The sequence below is a fragment of the Marmota marmota genome, unplaced genomic scaffold (assembly GCF_001458135.2).
Source record: "Marmota marmota marmota unplaced genomic scaffold, marMar, whole genome shotgun sequence".
In the NCBI taxonomy this organism is placed as follows: domain Eukaryota; kingdom Metazoa; phylum Chordata; class Mammalia; order Rodentia; family Sciuridae; genus Marmota; species Marmota marmota.
In genome coordinates, this window is record NW_025999977.1 from 3316796 (window position 1) to 3324579 (window position 7784).

Below are 7784 nucleotides of genomic sequence, written 5' to 3' on the forward strand. Positions count from 1 at the left end.
CTTTCCCCACCACTTCCAAAGCTTTTTATTAGGCCTCCAAATGGGGCACCTAGTGCCAAAGAGCTTGGGACACCTTCCAGGGCCTAAGTCTTACACAAATTGCTCCTTTCCTGTCTCCCAAGAGCCAAGGATTCAGGGTGGATGAACCAGAACCCTAGTGCCTCCAGGGAGGCCATGGACTGTCCCAGATCCAGGTACAGGCTTTAGTTTGCCTCTGGGTTCCCATGGCCTGGCATTCTAGGGTCGTCTGTCCACTACAAGACCTAGCTGAACTGTGGACCTCGGGATAAATACAATCTCTCGGGTCCAGAGTGGGTTTACAGGAAAGCAGCTCTCCAGTTGAAAATCAGGCTCTGAGAACAAACACGGGAGGACGAAGCTCAGAGAAAGCGGCCACGTTGGCCACAGGAAAGGGCAGAGTGAGCTCTCACAGGTGGGTGGGGAAGCAAGGGGCTCCAAAGAGAAGGTGGAAGAATTGTAGTAATTTGTCAGATGGAACTATTGTTGCTCAAAGCTCAGTCCTTATCCCTGATGCCAATCCAATAAGGAGGACACAGGTTTAAGAAAAAGGAAAAAGAATGTTTTTTGCTTTGCTAGCAAAGGAAAAACACAGGGGCCTCCTGTCCCAAAGGCTATGGTTCTGCCCATCAGCAGGAATAGGGGAGGGTATTTAAAGAGATGATTCAGAGAAACTGAGATTAGGGAAGAGAGATAAGGAAGGAGAAGATCAGGGAAAATATATCAGGGAGGAGAAGGTTAGAAAAAGAATATAGGGAGTGTAAGGGTCCTCGAACGTCAGAGGAAGAGACCACCAAGAGACCGGCTCATGCAACAGCAAAAGGGGTTTATTGAGGATCCAATCTAGCGCGCTGGGGCTCCGTGCTCACTCAACAAGGGAGAGCGGCTCAGAGCCCCGAGCAGGGTTGAGCAGTGCTTAAGTACACTTTTTGGGGAGGGCGGGGGCTTTGCATACATCAGAGCAAATCATCATGAGGCGCGGGAAAATCAAACAACAACTCTCAAACTTGATTAGCACATTCGTTGGCGGGAACAGGTCGGGCGGGAGTGATAGGTGAGTTCTAGGGAGGGGGGTGCATTCAAACTGATTGGTTTGGGCCCTGAATGCCTACGTGCCAAGCTGCACAGGGTCCTAGGTGATTAAACAACTAGATGGTCAAGGGGAATATTTACTGGGCAGTCCCGGGAATTGTTTTAACAGCTACAGGAATTTCAGGTTTTGGGGGTGTAGTATAGGAACTTAACAATACCTGGTCCTTTACATTTTAACTCAGGCTTTGCAGCTTAGAAACTTTACAATACCCGGTTTTTTTACACTTTAACTTCAATTTCTTTTACTCTTACAGGAGAAGACAATTGGGAAAAAGGGAAAACATGTAAGTTTCAAAGCCACAAGGGCTATATAGTCAAAGCATCAAGTAAATCCCTGTTACAACATGATCATTAAGATAAAGTCGAATGGTATTATCTTCCATTTCATTCTTAAGGATGAGAAAGGAAAAATATTTTGTTTAAAATATGCTTGCTTTCCCTTATGAAAACTTTTCAAGCTGAGATGTAGTTCAGTGGTAGAGAAAATCAACAGAAATTCTTGTTCATGTGGGACAAGTTTAGCTCCAATTTCTCCCTTTGCCCCTTCTCTTTCTCTTTCTCTCACACACACCCCCCCCTTACCCCATCCCATCCATTGGCAAATCCCAAATCCTGCCAGTCTACCTTCAACATATACACACTGACCAGTTCTCCTTACCTTCTCTCTGTCTTGATCTACTGATCCTGGCGCACTTTATTGCAGTAGCCCCTGTCTGGTGTCCCGTCTCTATCTTCAGTCCCTACATCTATCTCCCAACTCCCAAGTCTGTTCTCCACATTGCTCTCTTCAGAGTGCTCCCTTTTTTTTTTTTTTTGGTACCAGGAATTGAGATGCATCCTCAGCCCTTTTTTTGGTGGGGGTACAAGGGACTGAACGAACTCAGGGGCACTTGACCACTGTGCCCCATCCCCAGCCCTGTTTTGTATTTTATTTAGAGACAGGTCTCACTGAGTTGCTTAGTGCCTCACTTTTGCTGAGGCTGGCTTTGAACTCGAGATCCTCCTATTTTAGCCTCCAGAGCTGCTGGGATTACAAGGCATGGGCCACTGAGCCCAGCCAGAGTGTTGCTTTTAAAACATAAGTCAGTCACATCATGTCCCTTCTCAAAATTCTCCCACAGCTCCCCTTCTTACTCAATGAAAAAGTCAAGTCCTTAGATGGCCACAGTGTTCTCCTAGATGACCTGACCTGGCTACCTGGCTGATTTTGCCTCCTCCCTTTTGTTGACTGTACTCCCCGCCATATGGGCTTCCTTTCTATTCCTCAAACACAGCAAAAGTATGTGGTTGCCTCAGGGTCTTTGCACTGGCCTTTCTCTTAGCTTAGAGTTCTTTGGGAGTTCGCCTTTCTATCAGCTCTCTGACAAATCGCCACTCCTCAGTGGGGCCTCCCAGACCACCCTAACTAAACCTGCAAAGTCCTCCCACACCCTCTTCTCTACTGTGCTTTCCCCCAGGGCACTTTTTTTTTACCAGCTTCTTTGATACCTTTTGTGTTAATCTCAAGCCCCAGATTTAGAGCCTCACTTTGTCTCTTAAGAAAACCAGTTTCTGTCTCAATCCTTTTTCTCTGCTGAGGTTCAACAGTCCCCTGTCTGCATCTCCCTGCCCCCAGGCCTGATTTCCCCAAACTTCCTCCTTCGGCTCTCCCTTGTCAGGTCTAGAATCTGTACTCTGGGAGGAAGCACCAGGTTTCCAGGTCCCCAAATGGCTCAAACTCAAGTCTGAGGGTAGACTTTGCAAGCAAACTTATTCATTCATTCATTCATTCATTCATTCATTCATTTTACCTTTTACACAAAAGAGATCATAACAATCCTATTGTTGGACAGTCAGGAGTTTTTCCAAGTTTTTACTATTGTAGACAACCTGAACACACCCATGATTGTCTCCTTGAGATAAATTATTTGAAGAGGAATTATTGAATCAAAGGACGAATGATTTGCAAGGCTTCTGGGTGTGTTTTGCCAATTTTTTCTCTGGTTTATCTAATTATACTCCCACCAGCTGTATGTGATGCCTTTTATAGTTTTACATCCTTGACAAAACTGGGTATTTAAAATACATTGGGAGATGAAAAAAAAAAAAAAACTATAGCATGCTTTAACTGACATTATTAGTTAATTTGAAGATCTTTTTAATCTGTTGCCTTTTTCTTTTTAATGATTTTTTGTGGCGGGGAGAGTGTGCTGGGAATTTAACTCTTAACCACTGAGCCACATCCCCAGCCCTTTTTATTTTTTATTTTGAGACAGAGTCTCACTAAATTGCTTAAGGCCTTACTAAATTGGTAAGACTGATTTTGAATTTGAATTTGTGATCCTCCTGCCTCAAGCTCCTGAGCTGCTGGGATTACAGGCATGAGCCACCATGCCTGGCAGTTCCCTTTTTATTTTTTATTTTGAGTCAGGGTCTTGTTAAATTGATGAGACTGGCCTTCAACTTGCAATTCTCCAGCCTCAGCCTCCTGACTGACTGGGATTACAGGTGTGTGCCAAAATGCCCAGTCTTTCCCTCTTGATTTATAATCATTATTTTAATATTAAGAATACATTTTTAGCTGGACATGGTGGCACATGCCAGTAATCCCAGCAGTTTCGAAGGCTGAGGCAGGAGGATAGCGAGTTCAAAGCCAGCTTCAGCAAAAGCGAGGTGCTAAGCAATGCAGTGAGACTGTGACTCTAAATAAAATACAAAATAGGGCTGGGGATGTGGCTCAGTGGTCGAGTGCCCCTGAATTCAGTTCCCCATACCCCCACCAAAAAAAAAAGGGCTGAGGATGTATCTCAATGGTAAAATGTCCCTAGGTTCAATCCACAGTATCAAATAAATAAATAAATAAATAAAATTGAAATGTGCATGAACAATTGTTTTTTTAAAAAATGATCAATTCTATTTTATACTTTTCAATACAGAAAATTTAGAAATATTTACAAAATCAAGTCTCTAAATCTTTTTTATTGCAGCTTTTTGTTTTGGTTTCATGCTTCTAAGTGGCAAGTTTTATTTTTTTAATTTTTAAATATTTATTATTTATTTTTTTAGTTTTCGGCGGACACAACATCTTTGTTTGTGTGTGGTGCTGAGGATCAAACCTGGGCTGCACCCATGCCAGGCGAGCGCGCTACTGCTTGAGCCACATCCCTAGCCCCATGTGGCAAGTTTTAAACAGCCCTAACAGCTAAGACCTAATAGTAATTGGAGAGCATTGTAGATGAAGGCCTTCCTCAATCCACCTAGCCAATGACTCAAAAAACTTTTTACTTCGATTTTTACATTTTGTTACATTTTATATTACAAACCCCTACACACAAAACTATTTATTTAAAATTGATTTTAGAATGTTTCGTGAAACATTGCTTATCATAGTCACATGTGATATAGCCAGATTATAATGATGATGATGATGATGATGATGATGATGATGATGATGATGATGATGATTGGCAGTAATGGGGATTGAAACCAGGTGCTTAACTACTAAGCTATGGCAGGGATTCACTAATTTCCCAAGGATGGCCTGAAATTTGTGATCCTCCTGCCTCAGCCTTTTGAGTCACTGAGATTATAGGCCTGTGCTACTGAAGCCAGATTTACAGATAGGTAGTTAGTGTAGTTAGGTAAATGAGGTCTAATATTGAGTAAGATAAATAAAATGGAGGCCATTATAGAGAATGGAGTCCAGGAAACCAGAACAGCCCTTGGGGAAATTGAAATGTTACTGTCCCCAAGGCCCAGAACCCATCCTAAGGAACTGTTAAAGAAACAGCTCTCAGCAAACAGGGAAGTGGTAATCAAAAGCCGCCCCAGACCCTTCCTGCCCAGATTACTCCTTTAGCCCACCTGTCTCCCATCTTTTGTACCTTCCCACCTGCATTCTATCACTCACTGCAAGATAAAGGGAAACAAGGATTCCTGCCTTTCCAGTCCCCTTCTTCCTCTGGGGAGAAGTCTTTTCTGCTGTCCTTTAATAAAGCTTCTACTTTCCACTCTACACTTGCCTCCGAGTGCTTCTCTGGTGTTATACTTCAGCATTCGGGGAAGCAAGGACTCATCACTGGTAAACAGTGGTAACACTGCCATGCCTGGCTATAGTCTGAAATTTCTAAATAAGAAAGTCAAACAGACTAATTTTACTCTATTTCATTTTCAAGAAAATATTGAGAGCAGAGCATGGTGACACATGCCTGTAATCCTAGCAGCTCTGGAGGCTGAGCCAGGAGGATTTCAAGTTCAAGGCCCTAAGCAGCTAAAGGAGAGCCTGTCTTAAAATAAAAATTTTGCTGGGCACAGTGGTGCAGGCCTGTAATCCCAGCTGCTTGGGAGGCTGAGGCAGGAGGATCAGGAGTTCAAAGCCAGCCTCAGCAACTTATCGAGGCCCTAAGTAACTCAGGGAGACCCTGTCTCTAAATAAAATATAAAAAGGTCTGGGGATGTGTCTCAGTGGTTAGGCACCCCTGGGTTCAATCTCTAGTACCAAAATTAAATTAAAAATAAAAATATAAAAATAACTGGAGATGTAAATCAGAAATGAAGGTGAAGCTCCCCTGGGTTCAATCCTTAGTACAAAAAAAAAAAAAAAGTTTTGGGAGGCTCAGGCAGGAGGAATGCAAGTTGGAGGCCAACCTGGGGAATTTAGCAAGACCCTGTCTCAACATAAAAAATAAAAAGGGCTGAAGATGTAACTCGGTGGCAGAATGCCCTTGGGTTCAATCTCCAGTAACATTTAAAAATAATAATTAAAAAAATTTTTTAAATAGGGACTAGGTGCAGCTTGGTGGTAGAATGCATTTTTAACATTCATGAAGTTCTGGGCTCAGTCCCTAACTTCAAACAAACAAAAACAGGTGTCAGTCTTGACCAAAGAAATTGATTTCACACATCAAGGAATTTAACTGAGTTTGAAAAACCTAAATTAGGACCAGGAAAAGGCTGGTTACTCTCTATAGATCTTATCTACTTCCACACCACTTTCACTCATCTCCCTCTCCAGAGAGGTGATGGAGAGGTCAGACAATCGTAAATTCATAGAGGAACACCCAACACTTGTGTATGGGCACTCAGGCTGAACTAAGCTTTGATTGACATCTAACAGGCAAGAACTCAAACTCTGGTTTTGAATTTCAATCCTGAGGTTTAGCATAACATTCCTCCTAGTTCCACAGCCTGGAGCCCTTAGCTAACCACACTCACTTTAATATAGTCCTAGAAAACTCCTCTTGTCTACAGTGTAATCTGGGACTTGGCAACAAACCATCACCAGGATCTACTCCAGCTCAGCTGTTCTTACAATTAGAGCCCAAGAAAAGGATGACCCTACTTTCCTGGGCAGGGAAACTAACCGGATGCATTCTTTTTTTTTTTAGTTGTTGATGGACCTTTATTTTTTATTTATTTATATGTGGTGCTGAGAATCAAACCCAGTGCTTCCCACATGTTAGGCAAGCGCTCTACCACTGAGCCACAACCCCAGCCCCTCGCATGCATTCCTTGCACATATATTTAGACCAGCATGGAATCCAGCCCCACTGTTCAAGAGTAAAGAATATTTGGTAATTTACTTGGAAAAAATGGCTGAAGACAGGCCGGCACGACGGCACACACCTGTAATCCCAGCTTCTCGGGAGGTGGAGGCAGGAGGATTGTGAGTTCAAAGCCAGCCTCAGAAACTGCGAGGCACTAAGTAACCCAGTGAGACCCTGTCTCTAAATAAAATAGACTTTAAAAAATTTTTTTTTGTAGTTGCAAATAGACACAATATGTTATTTGTTTATTTTATTTTATTTTTTTATGTGGTGTCAGGAATTGAACCTAATGCCTCATGCATGCTAGACAAGTCCTCTACCACTGAGCCACATCCCTGGTCCTCTAAATAAAAAACAATACAGGGCTGGGGATGTGGCTCCGTGGTCCAGCGCCCCTGAGTTCAATCTCTAGTACCACCCACAACGACTACCACCATCCTCGACTCCCAGTAGCAAAAATGGCTGATGAGCCAGACATTGTGGTACACACCTATAATCCTAGTGACTCAGGAGGCTGAAAAAGGAGGATCACAAGTTACACTCCAGCCTGGGCTATTTAGCAAGACCCTATCTTATTTTATTTATTTATTTATTTTTTTAAAAGTTGGAAAAGTACTTCATGGGCTCAGGGCTCAAAGTGCCCCTGGATTCAATCCTCAGTACTGCAAAAAAAAAAAAAAATGCTGATGACATAAGAGTATAAATAAATAAGTGAAGACTCTATTTGTAAGTCCTCATAAGATACATGACCCTAGGTTTTGAAGTCTAAAGAACTGAATTCAAAAGTCAACCATTCTTTCTAGGATTTCCCAACCTTCTGTTCTGTAATAAATCAAAATTCCTCCATGCCTCAATCATTCCTCCACAAATGGTTATAATTGCAGCTTTCTCAGGATTGTAGAGAAATGCAATCTAAATACATAGCAATAAGGTGTTAAGCAAAGGTAGTTGCTGCCGTTGGTTCATACAGAGACCTTCCTGACTCTGAAAAGCTGTTCAATATGGTCATTAATTTGGATAGTGATTTTTGTCTAGAATTCAACTTCAGTCAGAGCTAATAGTTCCACTATTCTTCAAAGGGTTTTAGAATTTGGACCAGGAACCCCTGGTTTTTTTCTTGTTAGAACTCACTGTGCAGGCACAAGTTTC